Below are 22,687 nucleotides of genomic sequence, written 5' to 3' on the forward strand. Positions count from 1 at the left end.
ATGAAATGACAAGAGTGGCATTACAAGGTCTCACAGGAAACTCTGCTTCCCAAGACAGCCTCAGCATTCTGCGGTCCCATTGGTACAGTATGAGGGCTAGCCTGGGTGACGATTCCCCAAGAGGGACTGGACAGCTGTGAGGGAAGAGAGAGCAAGCTGTGGGCTTTGAGCTAGTCTCTGGTCACTAAGTCTACTGGGGTCAGACAAGGGACAAAGGGCAAGGCTTCCCTCAGAGGATTCAATGGGTTTTTTTGGGGGGGCAGGGAGAGGGCGCTCCTCAGTTGAGGGAGAGTGCTGTGTAGCTCTGCCCTCTAAATGGAAATTTCTGCTTTGTGTGTGTGTTGGGGGGCAGGGCTCATAGGAATTCGTGAGAACCTCCTTCCATATTATTTAAGCTCTAAGCAGTCACTGGGGAGAAGAGACAGAAATGCCTGCAAACGGTGCAGGGGCTCCAGAGATGCAGATTCTGTGAGTTCTCAACCACACTGGAGCAGGCCATAAAGAAAACATAACAAAAAACGTGTGTGTGTGTGTGTGTGTGTGTGTGTGTGTGTGTGTGTGCATGCACAGACTTGTGCACTCCACAGCATTTGTGTGGAAGTCATAGAACAACTTTTGGGCATGGGCTCTTTCTTTCTATAATGTGGATTCCAGGGACTGAACCGAAATTGTCAGTCTTGGTGGCACCCTTACTCACTGAGTCATTTCTCCAGCCTGTAGTGGGCCCTTTGTTGCTACCTTTGTCTCCCACATTCCTATAATTAACCCTAGTAGACTCACTGGTTCTCTAATCTACACTCGCTGGAATTCTTTTTTTTTTTTTTTTTTTTGGCTGTGGTCACTGCCTTACCTGGAATGAATGAACATTTATTTACATTTCTCCAGAAAAAGTCACAGCCCAGGGAGGAAGGGCTGATGGTGGCAGATGGCAGATTGGAAGATGGGAAGGTGGGGATGGGAAACTGGTCTCTTGGGGTTGAGGGCTTGGTGAGCCCTGTGACAGGGCGATGTCACTTGCAAGGTGTGGTGACTGTGTGTCACTCTCTAGGTCAGCAGACAGGCTCCTGGGGGTTTGGCTGGCAGAGGAAAAGCAGGACAGTGGGAACAGGGAGGCAGGTGGAGCCTGGTGATTGATGGGGATCATGTCCTGCCCCAAGCCCTGTGAGGTACATGGAGCACCACAGAGCAGTTAGTTAGGAAGAGGTCTCAGCCTTGGAGGAACCCATGTGGAATTAGATCCAGGCCCCAGACAAGCAGAAATTTTTGCCCACTTTCCTGATTTTACTTGCCTCTACTTTTGATTCTAGAACCAGGTACCACTTGATTCCATAGGCTAGAAGTGCTGGGTTAGCAACCCTGGGGCAGAGGAGGCTCTTTACAGACAAGCCAGGCTGAGGCTAGCAGAAGCAGAGACACAGGACTGGCTAACACCTCAGTGCTTCCTCCGGCAAGGATTAGCTGGCGTAAAGCTTAAGGCTGGGGACTTATGGGAGAGCCATTTTGGAGAACTTGGCTGTTGTCTCCTGATTTCTTAGAAGCCAGATAACAGCTTAGTTTCACTTTGGTGGCATGGTACTTTAGCATAGGGGCCCCAGGCTGTTTTGCTCTGCCCTCTGTTAGCTGGGCCTGGTGAGGCAGTCCATGGAAAACAGTGAAACTACCTGATGCCTCTGGTCCTTGGTGGTCAGCTGGCGAATAGCCCAGCCCAGGTGGGGGTGGGGTTGAGAATGAGTGCTTCAGGAGGAGGTGCTGCAGATACGGGCAAAGTCCAGAATAGCTCGATGACCAGGTGCTGGGCTGCTGGCCAGCACGTCACCCAAGAGGGCAAGGCCTAGATGACTAAGGCTTGTGAAGGGCTACGTGGCTGACAGCCACCCACAACAGGTTTGGGAAATGGAGATGGACAATGTGGCAGGGATGAAGATAGGGACTGTGGGTGGTAGGTAGGATGCTGGGCAGGAAGTGTCCTCTAAACCGTGTTTTCTGTGGACCCTCAGAAGATGCCATCGTTTGGAAATGGAGTCACTACAGATGCAAACCCATAGCAGGGCAGGCCCTGATCAATGGAAGGCTACCCACTTTAGAGGAGAGGAGAAGCCAGACCAATAGGCAGCACCAGCCTCCCTGAGCCTCAGCGAGGCCACGAACTCTCCAGAAATGACCAGGAGTGAGTTTCTGTTGGGGTAGGACTGCAGTAGCAAGGAGGTGTGGAGAAAGGCCTGGGCTTGAGCTACAGCCCCACTATGCTTTCTGCTGGTCCCCTGGCCAGCAGCCCTTAAGGAAAGGCTGAGGTGCCTGTCCTAACTTTATTTCTTTCCCAAAGGAGCCCAACTGGGAAGAGGGTCAGTTCTGCACCAGCAATAAATGCAGTGTTCTTATTGTGGGGTTTGCCTTGCTGCTCCCTGCCCCCTCCTACTCTACAGTACCTCAATGTCTGCAGGTCTTCTCTCCCTCCCCATTCCTTCTCCCTACTCTTCCTTTTCCCTTTCTCCCTCACACATTCCTTTCCTTCCTGCCCACTGCTCAGTTAGGAACACAGAGGTGCCTAGATGTCAGGAGCTCACACACACTCCTGATAAGTCCTCTGTGGCTGCTGTGATGTGTGAGAGGGAGCGTAGCAGCTCTTAGCAATATGACTTTACCATCTCAGGGGTCTAGAATGTGCAAGGGGATCACACCCCTGGCTCCTGGAGGCTGTCTGCCTCCTTTGGCTGGAGGCCTCTTCCTCTGTCCCTCTGAGTATTGATTGTATCCCACTTTTCCTCCTGGCACCCTCTCACATCAGAACTATCTAAAGAATCCAGTTATGTGGACGTGTGTGTCCCCTACGTTTACAGCTGGGTATGTCCATTTTCAACACGAGGTGGAACCTTTGAGAGGTGATGAGGTGGATCAACAGACACCATCGTTATCTCACCATCGCATCTAGAGTCCCTTTGCCTTGCAGGCCACACTTTACAGGGTGAATGTCAAGACCCAGCTTCAGGGGCTACATGTCTGTCAAATCAGGCCTGAAGACAGCATTTCAGCACATTGGCTCCCACTGAAGTCCATGCCAAGAGCTCTGGAAATCCAAAGCCACAGTGGTGGCCCCGGGCTATCATCCTACTCCAGAGCCTAGAGAATGACAAGTTCTAGGCCATGGTGGGCAACTCACTTTTAAGGAAAAAAAGGAGATAAGATTTAGTCTGTGGTAGCTGAGCTCTAGCTTTGCATGCATAAGGCCCTGAGTTCAACCCTAACCACTTTAAAAAGGGATGGAGACAGGGAAAGGGAAAGTTCCTCAGATATTTAAGGGGCTCCAGCTAGCATGAGGACAGAAGAACCAGCAAAACCAAGCCAGGAAGAAGGTAGCATCTGCTCAAGGATTCCTGAACAAGGAGATCGAGCTGGAGAAACAAGCCCGAAAGGAGCCCAGGCGTCACACCAGGGGGCACAGCTTTTAGTGTGGCCTATAGTGTCCCCAAATCATCTTTGTTGGTCTGCAACTATAAATGGTAGTTTAGCTAATGCCCTTTCTCACTGTGGTCAGATGCTGTCCAGGCCTAAGTCCGGACCACAGGAAGTAAGCAGGCATGTTCACAGTTACAGCAACACCGAGAAGTCAGCTGCACCCCAGACACCCCCGTCCCTCTTCCTCATGGAGGCAACTTCGCTCTCCTCCAAGGCTTCTCCCTGTCTCTGTCTCCTTGAGAAAACTAGTATTCGCCCTAATTGGTCCCATGGGCTCAAGGTCATGTTTAAGCTCCACATTATTTAAGTAGTTAATCCTGAGATTAACAACAAGCTTCCTGTTGCACTGTCACTTCCCATCCCCTGGGGAACCATCATGGCTTTATGTGGACTGTAAGTAAGAAGCACAAACCTGGCAGGTGATAGTCTAAGGAAACCGTGTGGTCTCTGCTGTCCACGGCCCCTTCAGGCCAGGGCTGTGGCTGTTCTCCCTGCATGGCCTGCGACCTTCATTGGTCCCTGCATGTGAGACATTGTCTGGTTGAGGAGAGGGACCCAGGTTGCTGGGTGTTAGCACATACGAATCTCTTCTAGAAGCATCTGTACTCCGGGCTATTGCTACTAGCAGAGGGAGTGAAGACTGAGAATCTCTTGGCTCACTGCAGCCTGGGAGACCAGTCACCTTGGAGGTAAGCTGGCTGGTAATGGGGAGGTATGAAAGCAGCATGGAGGAGCTTGTCTAGTAGCACGAGGTGGTCTTGCTCTGGAGCCTTGTGGAATGTGGGGATGGATACAGGCTTCCCACTTCTGCCTCCCAAGATGAAGGTCATGGGCTGGTAAGCTATCACACCCCACAGGGATGAGTCTCCAGACTCCCCGGTGCTTGTTTCCACTTGATTGGGAGATGAGGTATGCTCAGGACACACCACTCTCAGAACCAAACCTGCTTCTGATCAACCCTCCAGAGTGTACTCAGGGCTGCACAGAGGACAATGGCTCTAAGAGCTCTGAAGGACTCTGGCCTGTGTAGCTTCCTCTAGCCTGTCACTTTCCTAGTAAGTATTGGCAAGGGAGTCTTACAACAACACAGGCAGCCATTGTGTATGTTGGTTCCTGTGTCTAGGAAGAGGGAGAGCGGAAAGACCACACCCTGTTATTCAGCCAGGCTTGGGGTGGGCCAGAGGGTCAGAAGACAGAGCCCTAAGGGGCAGGGCCAGTGATGAATGTTAGCCACAGAGAGGGCAGACACAGACGTATAAGATACAACAATATAGGTAACTGAGGACTGAGGTCTGAGCCTCCTCAGGGAGGCAGGAGGAGTGAAGGTTGCCTGCTGTAGTCTGGATTGACAGTGATGCTCTCAAGGTCATGGTCAATCTGGGCAAGACTGGGAAGGGTAGGGAACAGAAGGGGTTAGAGAGGATGTGAGGACCGTGCTGCTGGATAGGCATGGCTAAGGCTGTAGGCCACTAGTAGCTAATGGTGGGACAGTGGGTGGACTTCCCATGCATTCATTGTACATGCTACCATACCACACAGCATCAGAGAACAGTGCCCGAGACTCACAAGTTCAAGACTGTTGTATGATGTGACTTGTAGTGTTTTATTCTGTGTATACAAAAGTCTCCACTCTTAGAGAAATATAGCAATTTAGTTACAGAAAACAAAACTTAATATTTTCTTGCCAACATCAAGAGATGTTTCTTTGGCTTGGATTGCTTGGTTTTTAAAAACTACAGCTTGTGCTGGGTGGTGGTGGTGGTGGTGGTGTGCATGCCTTTAATCCCTGCACTTGGGAGGTAGAGGCAGGTGGATCTCTGTGAGTTCAAGGCCAGCCTGATCTACAGAGTTCCAAGACAGCTATGGCTACAGAGAAAGCCTGTCTCAAAACAAAACAAACAAACAAACCAACCAAAATGATACAACAACAAAAGCCTACTGTTTGAGCTGATTGGGGATTTATAAACAATTGTTTGATGGATGTTGGGTTGGGATTAGGGCAGAGTTTCTAACAATTTCTGAATTGATCCCAAACATTTTTGTACTATATATTTAAGTGAAGGAGAGTTCTTAGTACTGATTACTGGAAGATCCAAGTATTCATCAGGGATGGGACATGGCTCAGTGAGTCACTGCTGTGTAAAAGTAAGGACCCGAGTTTGAGCCCTTAGAGCTCAATCAATGCCAGGGTGGGCCTGTAACTCCATCACTGGGAAGGCAGAGACCAGGGAACCCTGAAGCGAGCTCACCAGCGGCACTTCCTGGGTTGTCAAGCTCAGGGTTTAAGCGAGAGGCCCCGTTTTGATACATGAGGTGGAGGCTGACTGAGGAAGAAACCTGACATCCACGTCTGGCCTCCACATGCAAGTGTATCATTGTACCCACACATGCGCTGCCCTGCATCCATGGCTGGCCCTGGTCGACTTCTCTAGGGGTAAGTGGCCACAGGGCTTCCTCCTCGCCCATGCTGGTCATCTCCACATACTTTTCCCTTCACTACCTCTTGTCTACCTGGGCTGTGACCTATAGGCTACCCCAGCTGACCATGTCCTTGAATCCCTCTAGAGGAGGCAAATATTGTTTGGCCAGAAGGAGGTGCTGGCAAGAGATGGGGGAAGATGGGTGTGGGCTTCCTACTAGCTCAGCTCTGAGGTGCTCACAAGGTGCCCAGGCTTGCCCAGGCCTGTTCCTTTCCCCTAGCAATGCAAATGGCTTTCTTAGGCTGCCTGACTGTTTCACCATCTGCTGGTTTCCTCAGGTCTGGCTGAGTCTTCCAGGCAGCCTGTTTTATCAAAGGACCCAGGGGAATTTTGTGTCTTGGGAGGGTCTGACAGAATGAACACCTCTTTTTGTCTCCCCTTCTCCACTCCCCAAAATCTAACGCTTGGGGTGGCTCTGAAACTTTGAAAATAGGCTTCTGAGGTCTAAGGATGCTACTACACAGGTGCAGGATTGCTAGAGGGGCTGTAGCTCTTTGAGTGTCTGGACCCAGGGCAGCAGAGACCCCTGACTGTATTAGGACAGTCTGAGGGACAAGACTTTGACTTGATAGGCACACTAGGTCTACAAGGCCCTGTGTCCCCCAGACTCAAGGAAAGGGTTCCCCCAGCCTCACCACCTGAGGGGGAGGGGTTCTGGCAGGGCCACTGTCCTGGCTTTTGGTTGAACCATGTCCAGCCTTACTGTTGCCATGCCAGTGTTTACACATAGCACACTTTCTGTTCAGCTTTCTCCACTTAAAGGGACATGACACAGGATCAAATATCCACCCACCTCATCTCAACTACTATGTCATCAAAGACCCCACTTCTTCACATTCACTTTGCAGGTAACAGCTTATTTGTCAGGTTTTAGCTACTGTGACAAAATGCCAGGAAAAGTACGTTAGTTTCTTTTCTCATTGTTCTGACCAAACACCTGGCAAGAAGCCACCTACAGAAAGAAGCTTTATTTTGGCCCATAGTTTAAGGGGATCCAGATTATCACCGTGAAGAAAGGGTAGCAGTAGTGGTACAGGGCCCCAGCACACATCACGTCTACAGTGAATTCCAATGCTCAGCTGGCTTTCCCCTTCCCCCGTTTTTATTCAGCATGGATGCCCAGCCCATAGAAACGATCTTTAAGGATTTAGGACAGATCTTCCCTCTCCAATTAATTCTGTGGTAATATCTTCATAGCCACGCCCAGAGGTGTGTTTCCTGGTTAGTGATGACAAGTAGGAATGGGTTGTTTTTCCTGTTGACTTCAATCCCTGGTCAGCTGGCTCCATTGCTTTGTGGCCATGGTAAGGAGTAAAGCTTCTGACCTTATGACCTCCAGGAGGGGGTGCAGGGAAAGGGCTGGGATCAAGGACATGGCCCCCAAAGACCCATTCTCTTCAACTAAGTGCCACCACCTAAGTGTGCACCAAATTGTAAGCCCTTCAGTGAAGTGGTTCACACAGGTCTGGAAGCTCGGCCTTTGTACAGGTGCTTCAAGGATGGAGCCTCCAATATATGAGCTTGTGTGAACATTTCAGATCTGAACTATCACACATGGGATAGGACTTCAGCACACCTTTACGAAGGGTACCAGTTGGTCCTCCCCAGTTTGTCTTCCAGTTAAGAAGATGGAGATGGAGGACACAGGGAGGACCAGCTGTAAGCTCCAGGACGTGGGAGCACCAAGCAACTGACTTCAGCTTCGGATTGGAAACTCTATCTTCTGACTTCTGTGAGAGGAGACACACTTGTCCAATATGAGAGTTTCAGCCACATTGGCAGTGTCAGTGCTCCCTCATAGAGCATGTGATTAACAATTAACAATGAAGTGAGGGGCCAGAGTTGGCTTAGCAGTTAAGAGAACCTGCTGCTCTTGCAGAGGACCATGGTGCAGTTCCAAGCACTTTCAGAATCAGGCAGCCCACAACCACTGGTGACTCCAATTCCAGGGGATCTGACACCCTTTTCTAGCCTCCGCAGGTACCATGTTTGCATGTAGTACACATTTATACATGCAGGCAAAGAGTCATTTACATAAAATCAAAAACAACATTTCAAAAGAAAATGGCATACATCTTTGATCTCAGCACTAGGGAGGTAGAGGCAGGAGAGGCAGAAGATCAAAGTCATACTTGGTTACATGTTGAGTTGGAGGCCAAACTGGGCTACAAAAGACACTGTCTCAAAAAAGAATGAGAAGGGGGAGAAAGGAGAGAAGGAAAAAGAGGAAGGAGGAGGAAGAGAAGGAGAGGAAAAGGAAGATCACATTTTAAAAGCTTTTGGTTTTAGTCCTGTTTAAGATTCATGCTATTGTAAGTAGTCAGAAAATGGAGAAAAGTCAAGATGAGAGTGTGAACATCACCTCTGGTCTTAAATTTAGGAAATAATAATGGACAATATTTTGTGGCTGTTCTACCAATTAACTACTGTGTGTTTTTTGACATGTGTAATTTACTCATGCAGATTCATGTCTAAAATAAGGTCAGGCCTAGGCTATTGTTATTATTGGTTTTTGTTTTGTTTTGTTTGAGATACGGTCTTACTTTAGTTCAGGCTTCTCTCCAGCTTAAGTCAATCCTCCTGCCTCAGCTTCTGGTATGCTGGGAGTACAGGTTTGTGTCACCTCCCTGGGTCTATGTTTACTTTGTGTTCTCTCTCTCAACTCCATTCTCCACGGGACGATCATCCATATATTCTTCCAAAACACTTACTAGCTCAGCAGGCTGTGTGTCACCAGGTCCCCAACCTGTCTCCATCCTTGGATATTCATGGACTACCCTATACGATCCAGGATCACAGACACGGCTGTGACATATCCTTTACCAGTAACTTTTAACGTGCATCTGTTATTTTTTTTTCTTTAGTCAGATCCCAGCATTGACTTCAAAGATTCTAATTGCACAGTCAGCTGAGTGTGGGGAAACCCTTCCTTGTGTGATGTGATACACGTTGAGTCTTATTAGTCCTTATCTCTAAGTAGAGCCCCACACGTGTGCAAGGCATAAGTAATGACTCTGTCTGTCTTTACCTCCATCTTCCCTCGCTGCATGGAGGCAGGCGGCCCCTGCTCTGCTTTTCATTCACAGTGATTTCCTGTGTTCTCTACTTCATTTAAAATGTTTTTGTAGGTTAATTTCATCTGCTTAAGGGGTTTGCCTGCACATGTGTGTATGTACCACATTCTTGCCCAGTGCCCTTGGAGGCCCGAAGATGACACCTGCTCTCCTGGAGGTGGACTTATGGATAGTTGTGAGCCACCATGTTGGTGTTGGGTCCTCTGCAAGACAATCAAGTGTTCTTAACCGTGGAGCTGTTTCTCCCTCCCCATCTAATTTATCTTTGAATCAGAGCTTATGTAAAACCATGTAAGCGATGCTGGGTGCAGCTCAGCAGGAGGGCTTGGCTTGCTTAGGACATGGGGCCCCTAACCCAGCTCTAGTGTCAGAGACAAACCACTCATGCTGTGCTTTAACCTTTTTGTAGTTTTCAATATCCAGGAGCAGTTTTAAAACACGGCAGTGCTGTTAATAAACAAGGCCAGAGCACTTCATCAGTACCACCTTGGTGTTGTTTTGGCTATGCCTTAAATTTTGCTGAGTAACAACTTAATCTTGGCAATGGAATTAAATTTTCCAGTAGGTAGAAGCTTGGGTGTTATAATTTGAACTGATTTCCTGCTTAGATAATGAAGTGGGTGTCAAAGTTTCTAGTATGGAGAGTTAGAAAAGAGGTTAGCCTCTCTGCCCCATACTCAAAGGCACCATTCTCTGACCAGAGGGCAAAGGTGAGGCCCATTAGTAGGATGGGGGTGTGGCTGCCATGTGGCACCTCAGGGTGCACCCAGCCCTCCCCCCCATTTCTAATGGAGAGTATACAGGCTCAGGGGACCTGGGGGCTGGCCAGGTGTCTGCCCACCTTGCCGACACCCAGCAGTGCTGGAAAATCAGTTACACATGGAACAGTGAACCCTTTGGCCCAAGTTCACTGCCGTGCATCTGTTGGCAGCTCTTTACTTCTGAGTCAGAATAGCTTGGGGTGAGGACTGGAGTGCTTTCCTGATTGGCTGAGTCCTTTCGGCTCTCCCTTTGAAGACAAATAGAATGTTCTAGAGAGAACATACTGAAGCTGAGTGGGAGAGACTGGAGGGACCTCTGAGAGGAGACAGACCGCTCGCTCTTTTCTTCTTAATCACCTGTTCTTTTAGTGGAAGAATGAGAAGCCTGAAGCCAAAGGTATTATTCTATGTTTCCTGCCAGGGTCCCTTGTTGCTGAGACAAAATACTTGACAACATCAAGGTTTTTTTTCTTTTGTTTGTTTGTTTTTGGCTTACAGTTTGAGGGTACAGTCCATCACAGGAGGGAATGCATGACAGCCTGAGAGTGAGGCCCCCATAGGCAGGGATGGTAGGGCTCAGCATACTTTCTCCTTTCATTCAGCCCAGGGACCCAGCCCAGGCAACAGGATTACCCACGTTTGGAGTGGTGGCTCTTAGCTCAGTGAACCCAATCTAGAAACTTCCTCACAGTCGTGCCCAGAAGTTTGTCTCTTTGGCAATTCTAGGTCCTGTCAAATTGACAATATTAAGCATCACCATTTCTATCTAAACTGATAGCTGAAGAACTTCTTTTCTGGGGAGCAACCTGAAACTAGGACAATGTCAAGAGTAGACCAGCCACAGGCAGTTGTCTTGAATTGGATCTACCCCAGAATTAGATGGTTTGGAAAGGCCCCAAAATGGTAGTCTCTTAAAACATGGGGTCTAGGTCTATGGGCCTCAGAGTAAGATCCAGCCAGAAAACCATGCCAAGCCCCTTGCCTGAACCCTGAAGCAAAGACAGTGCAGCAGTTTGCATTTTAACATCCCTCTGCTGGTAGCTTCTATGCAGGATCTAGGCTGATCCAAAACCAGGCTTAGGTAAGCCTAAGTAAATATTGTCCTGTCAAATATCCACTTCTGTGCTTGGGGTTTGATGACGTCCTTTCTCTTAGCATCACTTGGCATCTGTTCTCACTGGCACTAGTTTTGCCCCAAGGAAACAGTAGTTGCCTCCCGCTTAAAGATCGTGGTTACTCTGTTCAGCAGTTAAAATGTTAGTTACAACATCAAGGAGAAGTGACTTTGTATGGACACGACTGCTGATCAGTGGTATGTGCTGAGATAGCAAGTATGTAACAGACAGCTCTACACCGAGAGTCCACAGCCAAGGGTATAATAATCAAACACCAGGAAATGCTTATGTTCCCAAAAAGGAACCAAGGAGTGAGTGCTTCAGTGTTCAGAACATGGATACCTGTCCCTAGCTGCTGTCCCAGGCCTGTCAGTCAGCATCTCCAGAGGTCCCAGGGATGCTGAAGCTCAGGCCTACACAGAGCTCCTCAGAACCCACGCTGCAACAGCTCCCAGTGGTTGTCCGAGCTGTGACCTCTGAGAGCCTTTGCCTTCTGTTTGACTGGAGGCATTTCTTAAATATGTCAAGTTTGGAGAGGCTGGGGAGATGGCTTGGTAGTTAAGAGCACAGGCTGTTCTTCCAGAGGACCAGGGTTTGATTCTTAGCAGCCATGTGGTGGCTTACAATCATCTCTAGTTCAGCTCCAGAGGACCCAACGCCCACCCTGGCCTCCAAGGACACCAGGCATGAATGTTGTTCACTGACATATATGCAGAAAAAACACCTATATTCATAAAAACAAGACCCCAAGTGTCTGTCTGGGCTATGTGGCTCCACAGTAGAGGCCGACCTAGCATGAGGGAGGTGCTATCTTCCATCTGAACCACCATAGGTAAAACAAAGTCAAAACAAGGGGGAAAAATCTCATACTCCTTTACCTTTTTAATAAAAAGATTCTAAACCGAATTTTTTACTTTATTTATATGAGTGCCTTTGCTGCGTGTATGCGTGTACACCATGTGTGTGCCTGGTGCCTAAGGAGGCCAGAAGAGGGTACTGGATGTGCTGAAACCGGAGTTACATATGGTTGTGAGCCACCGTGTGGGTGGTGGGAACCAATCCGAGGGCCTCGGCAAGAGCAGCCAGTGCTCTTCACCACGGAGCCATCTCTCCAGCCCCTCCTTAACCTTTTAATACACTGGAAACCTAGCTGCTCTCAAAAAAGTTCATTACTGCCCACAGGAATAACACTCAGTTGCATGTTGGGGTGCATGCCTGTAATCCCAGAATTGGGAGATGCAGGTAAGGGGATTACGAGTTCAAAGTCACCCTCAACCATACGGCACCCTGGCCAGCCTGGGCTACATGAGACCCCAAGTCAATCAAAGCAAATAAGCAGAATCACACAGAGCTCTTGTAAATGGTTTGCTCTGTGCCTTGTAGCAGGCACTTTTGTAAGCCAGAGGAGCCCTTCTCTTCCCAAAGGTACCGAGCTAGGGAAAGCAGGGCTCCTCACATACCCCAGGAGAGGCCAAGGTCTCCTACAGAGAAAAGATGCTTTTCCAAATCTCTGTAAGTTAAATGAAACCTGAAATTTAGGAACCAGCAGAGAGATGTTTTTAAGTTGTAAGTAGGAGACGGTTCTCAGAGCAAGAATTGTCTCCAGAAATATGTTCCCAGCCAAGGAAGTGCCACAAGATCAGTGAACGGTGGAGGAGGAAGCAAAAAGGTAAACAGTGTGTGCAGCGTCAGGCCCCTGATCAGCCCATGTCAGGGTGAGGTCACTTTCCACGGGGAAGGGAGCGGTTAATGCCCCATAATGTAACAAACTCCTCAGGAACGGGCCAGATAATGCCTGTGGAACTTTTGTTTCAAGTGATAAGGGATTGTGTGGTGGGGACGGAGTAGTCAAGGGTGTGTACCACTGCGGCTGCCTTCAATGACACCGGAGTACGCATTTACCAGATGGCTAAGCCACAGGATGAATCTTAAGCCACACAGTTTAACATTATAAGAGAAAAACTTTTGAAAAACTGTGGGAGAACAGGAAGCAGGAAGGGAGCCTACCACAGAGGGCCTCTGAAAGACTCTACCCGACAGTGTATAAAAGCAGATGCTGAGACTCATAACCAAACTTTGGGTAGAGTGCAGGGAATCTTAGGAAAGAAGGGGGAGATAGAAAGACCTGGAGGGGACTGGAGCGCCACAAGGAGAGCAACAGCACCAAAAAAATCTGGACACAGGGATTTTTTCTGAGACTGCTACTCCAACCAAGAACCATTCATGGATATAACCTAGAACCCCTAAACAGATGTAAACCATGGCAGCTCAGTATCCAAGTGGGTTCCCTAGTAATGGGAACAGGGACTGTCTCTGATGTGAACTCAGTGGCTGGCTCTTTGATCACCTTCCCCTGAGAGGGGAGCAGCCTTGCCAGGCCACAGAGGAAGACAATGCAGCTAGTCTTGATCAGACCTGATAAGCTAGGGTCAGATAGGAGAGGAGGAGGACATATCAGTGGACTTGGAGAGGGGCACAGGAGAAGATGGGCGAGGGGAGGGTGAGATGGAGGGGGGCGCTGCAGCTGGCATACAAAATGAATAAACTAATTAATATATAAAAAATAAAAATAATAAAAAATGTCTAAAGAAAAAAACTATGAAAAGATATAAATCTACGGTTTGATTATAGCTTGTCATTGCTGAAACACACATTGAGGTGTAATTGGCTATGTGAGATATTAACAGGTGGAACCTGGTGGACTTATAAGAGGTGATGGGGCCGGTCTGCGCCAGTCACCTGTGTCATGAATGAATTAGTGCGTGTGGGTTACCTCAGGATAGACCTGCTATCACAGGCACAGCCCCTGGGACTAGGGAGCTCCCTGCTTCTCTGACAGCCTCTGGATTCTACCAGCATGCAGGCTATCATCAGATGGTCTCTCGACCTTGGCCCAGACTCCTGAGCCAAAAAAAACCCCCGCTTGTGTACGACTTTCTCGGCTTGTGGTATTGTGTTCCTGGCGATGGAAACTGTATAAGGAAAGAGCACAAAAGCCAATTGGAAAACAGACAGCTAAAGGTTAAATGCAGTACGATCTTAAAAAACACCCCAGAGAAGGCAGGAAAGGGAGAGAGAACAGGAGCAACACATGTCGTTGGCTGAGCTGTCGTTAGCTCCAGCCAGTGGGTCAGCGGAAGCTCAGAAGAAGGGGGTGACGGTGCAGGAGCCATGTGGGATTAATTTATTTGTGTGTATGTGTGTGGTGCTGGGGATCGAACCAGAGCCTACTTGAGCATACTGTTCAGGTGCTCTAGCACTAAGCTCCCAACCTGGAGAGACACAGAATGTAAAAGCTGATGGGCTGCAGGGGAAGAATCCTAAAGGCCAAGGATGCACCGTTAGTACAAGGAGTGTGTGGAGACTGGGGAGGCATTTCATCACAAGGAAAGTCCATTCATCAGAGAGACAACGTACAACTCAGGGACCTTGCAAAGAGCATTGATATCAAGAAGCAGTGTGCATGCATGGATGGGTACCACCCCAAGTCTAACTTTACTCAGACAGTCACCCCAGGACTGTGCAAGCATGGAAACAGGCCTACTCCCCACCAGCTGCAGGCATTCTGTGTTGTCTTGTCTTGCCCCAAAAGCATTTTCCTGTGCTGCCCTAATGTCTGTGTCAGAGTGGGGCTGTGGCAGGGAGCCTGGTCTGTGAGTCAGAGCTATTGGACCACTCACCTGGGACCTAAGGAAGCTGTCAAGGTTGTTTTTTGTTTTTGTTTTTGTTTTTGTTTTTTAATCTTTTTGGTTCTTTGATACAGGGTTTCTCTCTGTAGCCTCGGCTGTTCTGGACTCACTTTATAGACCAGGCTGGCCTTGAACTCACAGAGATCCACCTGTCTCTGTCTCCCTGAGTGCTGGGATTACCAGGGCCTGCTCACCATTAACTTCTTTAAACTAGTTCCTGTAAACATCAGGAGGCAGGTACAAAATGCACGTAAAAAGCACCTATCCACTGGCATTTAATAGTATCTCTAAGTCAGTGATAAGGCTAGGAATATTTGTGTGTGTGTGTGTGATCATGTTTATGTGGTATGTAGATGCAGGTGTGTGTGTGTGTGTGTGTGTGTGTGTGTGTATTCACATGTGCATGGGAATACTCTTGTATGGAGACCAGAGCAGGATTTTTTCCTCTGTCATTAACACCTTATTTTTTTGAGACAATCTCACACTGAACATACAACTTTCCTATTTGGCTAAATAGGCTGACTGATAAACTTCAGGAAGCAGCCTCTTTCTGCCTCCGAAGTACTGAGATTGCAGAGGCAGGGCTGCATCTGGTTTCTGATGTGGGTGATAAGGAACCTAACTCAGGTCCTCGCCTGTACAGTAGGCACTTTACCAAATGAGCCGTCTTCCTGGCTCTGAACCACTTTCATGATTTTCAGTTTAGGAAATACTGCGGTATTTCTTGGCTTTCTCTTTAACACCTGTAGTAGCTACAGTCCCTTGAACCCCCTCACCTCCATCCTTTCCTTTCTTGTCTCCTCAAAGTCAGACCCGTATAGGTCCTCCCTTCCGCAAAATAAATGCCAGCTCCCATCTTGTGGCATTGGACACCCTGTCCAGTGCCCTTATGTTCTGCTTGGTTATCCTCTACCCCCAGGAGGTTCCAGGGCTCAACAAGGTAGTAGAGAAGCCCATCAATAGGGAACCCCGGAGCCTATTATGCATCCCCCCCATACACACACACACTGATGCTCTCAGCCCTGGAGAACGGGAAGCTGGCCGGCTAGCACAGTGCAACAGGAACACTGACCAACCTCATGAAGAAGCCCTGTGGGAAGCTGCCTTTTGCCGCAGCTACTGATTCAGCCTCCATACCCTCCCTGTCCTGATCTCGTGATCCAAGGCCACTGTGTCAGTGGCAATTATTTGGTTATTGATTTGTGCTTCAATGTTCCTTCTGAAATGGGAAAGGGATGTGGCTGCCAACATTGTTCTTTGGTATGGTCCTGGAGTACAGCACCCCTGGCATAGGTGGATGAAGCTTTAGCTTTGTGTCAGAGATCCTGTGGGCTGACCTTGGCAAAGTAGGAGGCAGTGGAGAGATGTGATGTCACAAGCCAACATGCCCCTGGGGGATTTCAGGCCCTGCATTTGCTTTCATCCTCTATATCTGACCCAACATCCTCACAAACATCTAGGAAAACATAATGTTGAGCTGATCAGACCTCTGGCCTCTACCAGCCCTAAAGCTAAGAATGTTGAGATCTGTGGCCCAAGACATTTAATTCTTCATAAAGTGTGGCCAAGAGAAACAGCAAAGTTAGAGAAGCCTGTGAGCAAGAGAAGATAGAGACCTAGGGCAGGCTTTTCTGCCTCCACTGTTGTGTGTCCTCCTGGCGTCTCCTGCCCTAGTCATTGTTAATGCATTGCATTGCTGTTTTCTCTTATTCTGTAACTATAAAGGTTGCATTTCTCCTTCCATGATGGGACTTGTATTCCGGATAACCTGAGCTCTTGTTCCATGGTCTCTTAGGCTTCACTCAGAATTATCCTTATTTATTTTTATTTTTATTTTTTTATTGTTACATTGTTTATTGAAAAAGGCACAAAGCTCTCCTGCTTCTAACCAAAAACATTTCAGTAATCTCCCCTGGACTGTAAACCTTATCTTCAAAGCATGTGAGAACTGCATCATTTAATAAATACTATGAATCCAGTATCTGGTTATCATGAAGAAAGTTGGGTATGATGGCGCACACCTTTAATCCTAGCACTTGGGAGGCAGAGGTAGGTGGATCTCTGAGTTCAAGGCCAGCCTGGTCTACAAAGTGAGCTCTAGAACAGCCAAGGCTACATAGAAAAAAACCTGTCTCAAAAAGCCAAAAAAAAAAAAAAAAAAAAAAGAAGAAGAAAAAGAAAGAAAGGAAAAAAAGAAAAGAAAAGAAAAGAAAAAAAAGGCTGAACTTTGTGACACACTGTTACAGGTGTGGCCTCTGTTCTGTTGGTTAGAGACTTGCTGAAGTATGAGGTAACTCCATGTCTTTTTTTTTTTTTAATGTACCACAGTGCCTGTGTGGAAGTGGAGGGCAACTTTACAGAGTGGTTTCCTCCTTCCACCACATGGGTCCCAGGATCAAACTCAGGTCATTGGTAGCAAAAGCCTTAATGGTAGAGCCATCTCACCAACCTCATCCTCACTGACTTTTCAAAAATTGTCTGTTTTTTTTAAGTGGTTGCCATTTTACCTTCACAGGAGCGATGCACATTTCCAAGCTCTCATCTTGTTCACTGTGTGCAATGTTTACAATGCAATGGAAATGTTAGCACCTTGCTTGCATTCTTGATTAGAGCTATCACCTTTTCATGTGCATCTGGTACTTTGTGACAGTGGCTTTGAGCCTGTGTAAAACACATGGAGATCTGAAAAAATACCCTTCAGTTAAGATTTGGCTAAAGCGAGTGACCTTTGTAGTTCCTTTAGCTGCACATTGCCTTGGTGATCATCATCGGATTGCATCCTCTTCCTTGGCACTTTTGTTCCTTTAAAGTTCTTCCCTGGCCCAGTCCCGAAGGTACTTTCAGTCAGAATCACTCGGAACTTGCCTAATCGCTCACAAGATATTTCTGTACTGGAGGAGAACCTGTTGCCTTCTCATGAAATACTTCAATGTCAGCGCCGCCGGAGGGAAGTGGAAAGCCACCATGTTGCCTGCCGCCTATCCTTATTTTCTTTAAGGCAGAGTTACTTTAAAATTTTATGTTTATTTAATGTGCGTGCTGGCTAGTTTTGTGTCAACTTGATACAAGCTAGAGTTACTTGAGAAGAGGAAACCTCCATTGAGAAAATGCTTCCGTGTAAGGCCAGCCGGAAGGGCACTCTCTTAATTAGTAGTCAATGTGAGAGGACCCAGCTCACTGTGTGTGGGCCTACCACTGGGCTGGAGGTCTTGGGTGATTTAAGAAAACAGGCTGGGCTAGTCATGGGGAGCAAGCCAGTCAGCAACTCTATTCCATGACCTCAGCATCAGCTCCTGCCATTTCTGCTTTGAGTTCCTGCCCTGACTTTCCTGGATGATGGACTATAAGCTGTAAGATGAAATAAACCATTTTCTCCCCAAATTACTTTTGGTCATGGTGTTTTATCACAGCAGTAGAATCCTGACTAAGACAATATGTGTGTAGCGCTCATAGAGGCAGATGAGGGTGTTGGCTCCCCTGGAATTAGAGTTACAGATGGTTATAAGCCATGTAATGTGGGTGTTGGGTTATCAGTGAGTGGTCATCCTCTGTCCAAAGGGGGACCTGTAGGGAGTCAGCATGTGTAGACAGTCAGCAGGGACATTTTAGTCCTCTGGAAGAGCATCCTAAGCCACCTTTCCAGCACGCTGAGTTATTCTCACCGCAATGCAGACATCCACTTTCTCCTCTCTGATTTCTGTTTCAAGGTGGGTGCTAAGTGTGCAAGTGGGACCCCTGTGAATCCGTGCTGCATGCATTGAGCTGCACTCTCACCAGGCTGCAGCCTTGCTCCCTAAGGCAGCCACCCTGCAGCCATGGAACGTAGCCACGGCAAGGCTTCGAAAAGACAGTCATCATCAGCAAAGATACAGGTGATTTCCTTTGTCTCTCTATCATGAAGGAATCTTAGCAGGGAATGCTTAGATACCACTGATTTTACCTGAGATGATAGACCCGTCTATCATCTCAAGTTTGCCTTGTATTACATTCACGTGAATAAATGTGAGATCGCAATTGCCACATGTGCAGAGGTCAGAGGTCTTGGGTGTTGCTTCTCATCCTCTGTCTGAAACAGGAGCTCATTGTTTTTTTTAACCCTGTGCATGCTAGGCTGGCTGGCCTATGAGTCTCTACCTCCCATCTCCTGGTAAGACCACTGAGATTATAGCTAATTATATTATAAATCCAGTTTTTTTTTTTTAAACATGGATCTGAGGATTCTCAGGCCCTCACACTTGCACACTAAGCCCTTTACCCACTAAGCCACTCTACCCTCGCCCCAACCCTGTGTTGATTCATTTAAAGTCGTATTTCTAGAAACAAAGCACTTGAGAACTGTGTTATTGTTCAAGGCTGATGTCAACTGACCCAACTGTCCTGTGTGAAGTGACTGCCATTCCGCTGGCGACTTCTGTTTCCTTCCCTCCATGCCTGCATTCTTCCTTTCCTCCCATGCCCCTCCATCACTGCTTCCCTCCCTCGCTCTGGCTCACAAGCATTTACAGCCTAGTGCCCCTCCCACCATGATTAATCTTCTTTGCCAAATTGACTGGGTTTGGCATCACCTGGGAGACACACCTGTGAGGCTCTTCTTAGAGAGGTATAGTTGAAGAGGGAGATGTGAGTGGCCCCACCCCAGGGGCTGAAGTCCCAGACAGAATAAAAAGGGGAAGGGAGAAAGGAGCTGAAGACCAGCCCTCATCTTTGCTTCCTGTTGCACTGTCCCTTCCTTGGCATGATGGGCTGCATTTCTCTGAACTCCAAGGCAATACAAACCCTTCCTCCCTTCAGCTGCTTTTTGTAAGATATCTGGGCACAATCAGAAGGAAAACAGAAAGATGCAGCAAGCAGTTCATGTCTGGGATAATTTTTGGTATCCCTATGGTAGTGGACAGTCTGACATTATCAGGGAAACTTGGAGTGGCATGCCTCTGAGTCATGGCCAGGTGGACCAATTGGACCATAAGAACAGGATTGGTACCTTTACTGGGCTCTCCCACGGACCTTCAGGCCCACAGGTGTGTGACGTGTTAATTGACTCCTCACCACTAGCCTGATAGGTAGGGGCAGTGCTTGCTCCCTGGCATGATGTTTGGTGGCAGTGCCTGGCAACATTACAGCACAGGGGCTGATGACCTTTCATTGACGCTAATGCTCTTCTTAACCTCAATTGAGAATAATAAAACATTGATTTGATTTTGAAACCTTTGACTGTTGCAGGACATGTTTGTACAGAACCAGATCCTCTGACCGAGGGTCTGCTAAACTTGATCTTTTTTTTTTTTAGGAGGGGAAGAATTGATTTTCTTAAAATCTCTGGCATGTCTTTTCTATCAACAGGAGGCACTCTGAAGGGTGAAACAGATTAATTTGTTTTGAGAAATAATCATCAGCTGGGTGAGGTGGCCCATGAAGAAGAAGAAGAAGAAGAAGAAGAAGAAGAAGAAGAAGAAGAAGAAGAAGAAGAAGAAGAAGAAGAAATCAGCAGCCAGGGTCAGGCCTATCATTCTAATACTCAGAATGTTAAGGCAAGAGAATCAGAAATGGAAAGCAAACCTCAGCTATGTAGCCCAGTTTGAGACCAACCTGAGCTACATGAGACCCTGTCTCAAAGACATACAAATAAGAAAAAGGAAAAATAAGGATTCAGATGTTTTAAGGAAATGTATCTAAGTATTAGTTATTTGTACATGTGTGGGTCTGCATGACTTTATATGTACCACATGTATGCAAGGTCTCTCCATGGAGACCAGGAGAAGGTATCAGATCCCCTGGAAATGGAATTACAGGCAGTTAGAAGTCACCTGATGTGGGTACTGGGAACCAAATGCTGGCGCCATGCAAGAGCAGCAAGTACCTTTAGCTGCTGAGCCATTTCTCCAGCCCCTAGATTTGTGAAGCTTTCGTCTTTGAGACAGTCTCACTATGTAGCCCTGGCTAGCCTAGAATCTACTATGTAGACCAGGCTGAACTTGAACTCACAGAGATCCACCTGCCTCTGCCTGTCAATTGCAGAGAGGAAGAGTGTGTGGCACCACATTCCACTGGCATTTTAGATTTTTGTAAAGCAAACCAAAGAAATCCCCTTTTACAATGTATTACTATCTAGGTGCCTGCTGTGCCAATGACTCAGTGCCCTCATATTTCCAGCTCCACTCCTTGCTCATTTTCTCAAGTTGCCAATGGGTGTTCCTGTAATGAATGGAGGTCTGGAGCCTTCTATCAGGTTCCTTTTCCCTCCCAATTCCTCTGCTCATTCCCAGGAAGCCAGGCATATCCTTCATGCCACACAGACAAGCCAAGTCCTCTCAGTACTTGTCTCCACCTTCTCTCAGTTCTCTGGGTCTCTAGAGAACAAGACACTCAGAAAGGCTTATGGGGCCCAGAAGGGAAATACATTTTAACAACAACAAAACTGAAGGGGAAACCAGCATGATGCAGTGACCTCTGTCTCTCCAGTCACTGTTCCCTCATTCTGAGATGTTCAACCACTAGGGTCTCCGCCCCGCCACTCCAGAATATGTCTTGGCTCTTATCCAAGTGTCCAGGAGGCTCACAGAAGGGCTTCCTTCAGTCCCACATCACTCGTGGGGAAGAGCCTCCCCTCCGAAGACAGCTCTTCAGGAAAGGAGTGCCCTGTTCAGAGCCATAGCCCAGGAGCCTTGGCTTCAGTTTTCCAGATCCAACTGAGATCAGGAGGTTTTAAGTGAAAATGTCCAGAAAAATATGATTCAAGGTTTTAGTTTATGTCTAGTGAGATTAAAAAAAAAAATCTCTGTTCTGTCCAGGATGTGACTCATTCATTCTTTATCCAACACTGCCAAGCCACTCATTATCCTGTTTGTCACCAGGTCGACTGTGGCACACTCAGTGCCATTGCTTTTATGTCACGCAAAGATGGTCCAGTGCCTGTGAGGGGAGGCTGGCCACTCATCGATGCCGAAGAGAACCTGTAATGAGCTTCCCTGGGAGAAAAGGTGGGGCCCCTGACCTGCTAAGAAGACCTAGCCTACACCCAGACTCACTGTGAACCTGAGTCTGTAAGGCTACACCTCAAAATGCAGGGCTTGTGCTCCACATCCCAGAGGCGTAGGTGGCACTGACTGGGAAATCTTTGAAGAAGAGTGGTCTCTTCTCCTGTTTTTTTTATTCAGTCTCTTTTTGTTTGCTTAATTTTTGGAGTTTGCTAAAGATGAACCTTCTGGCCATACCCTGCCACAGACTCAGGCATGTCTGCTTGGTGTGTGGCCTGCTCTGGGGATGCTATCTTGTGGCACTTCCCTTACCTCTGTTCTTGTGTTGGAAATATTGCCTGATTTCTGGTACTGGCTCCTTTTTATTTCTGTGTGTGTGTGTGTGTATGTGTGTGTGTGTTGTGTGTATACAGGACAAAGGACAATATCTGCTGTACTTCACTGTTATTCCTGAAACATCAGATGGCTTTTCCCATCTCTTTCTTTTCTTCCTTCCTTCCTTCCTTCCTTCCTTTCTTCCTTCCTTCCTTCCTTTCCTTCTTTCTTTCTTTCTTCCTTTCTCTTTTTTTTGAGACAGAGTCTCTCACTGGCCTTTTTTTTATTTATTATTAGTGTATTTGTGTCTGTGAATGTGTGTATATATAATATGTGCCTGGGTGTGTGCATGCTTGCCACAGTATGCATACAAAGGTCAGAGGACAATTTTGGGGATTTGTTTCTCTCTTTCCATTATGGACTCTGAGAACAAACTTATGGTGCCCTGGCTCTCTTTTCATTCCCTCTGGGTTTGGTTTGGTCCTAGGAATGGTTGAGGGGTCTCAAGGCCATGTGATAACTATAACCTATCCTTCCCACTCCCATTCTCTGAGCTCTATTGCAGTAAGCAGGCCATAAGAAATCAGTTGGGTGAAAGATACCCAATTACTGGTGTAAGAACAGTGTCTTACACCAGGCAAAGTTCCTGTGAGAAAGGAAACATCCAGGAAGGGACAGTGATGGCCCTCATCTGGGTTGTCCTCAAGACTGGAAACAGGGAGCTATATTTAATACCAGGGAATATGTCTAAAATGCCTTCTCACGCTAGAAGCAGGAGGAGTGGAAGACAAGGCCAGGCATGGACAGAGAGCACTGGGCGATTTTC

At 47.5% G+C, this 22,687-nt stretch overlaps 1 long non-coding RNA gene and 1 pseudogene across 1 annotated transcript; one reads left to right on the top strand and one right to left on the bottom strand.

Annotated features, from left to right (window-relative positions):
• The first annotated feature begins 10,052 nt into the window (after positions 1 to 10,052).
• On the top strand, positions 10,053 to 21,897 carry LOC132649727 (uncharacterized). Its single transcript, XR_009588230.1, has 4 exons — positions 10,053 to 10,165; positions 18,280 to 18,444; positions 19,913 to 20,065; positions 21,424 to 21,897. It is a non-coding gene; the product is annotated as an uncharacterized LOC132649727 (long non-coding RNA).
• LOC110555368 (LYR motif-containing protein 2-like) lies at positions 17,274 to 17,538 on the bottom strand (annotated as a pseudogene).
• Positions 21,898 to 22,687: the final 790 nt, after the last annotated feature.

This window comes from Meriones unguiculatus, chromosome 21, assembly GCF_030254825.1.
Source record: "Meriones unguiculatus strain TT.TT164.6M chromosome 21, Bangor_MerUng_6.1, whole genome shotgun sequence".
In the NCBI taxonomy this organism is placed as follows: Eukaryota; Metazoa; Chordata; class Mammalia; order Rodentia; family Muridae; genus Meriones; species Meriones unguiculatus.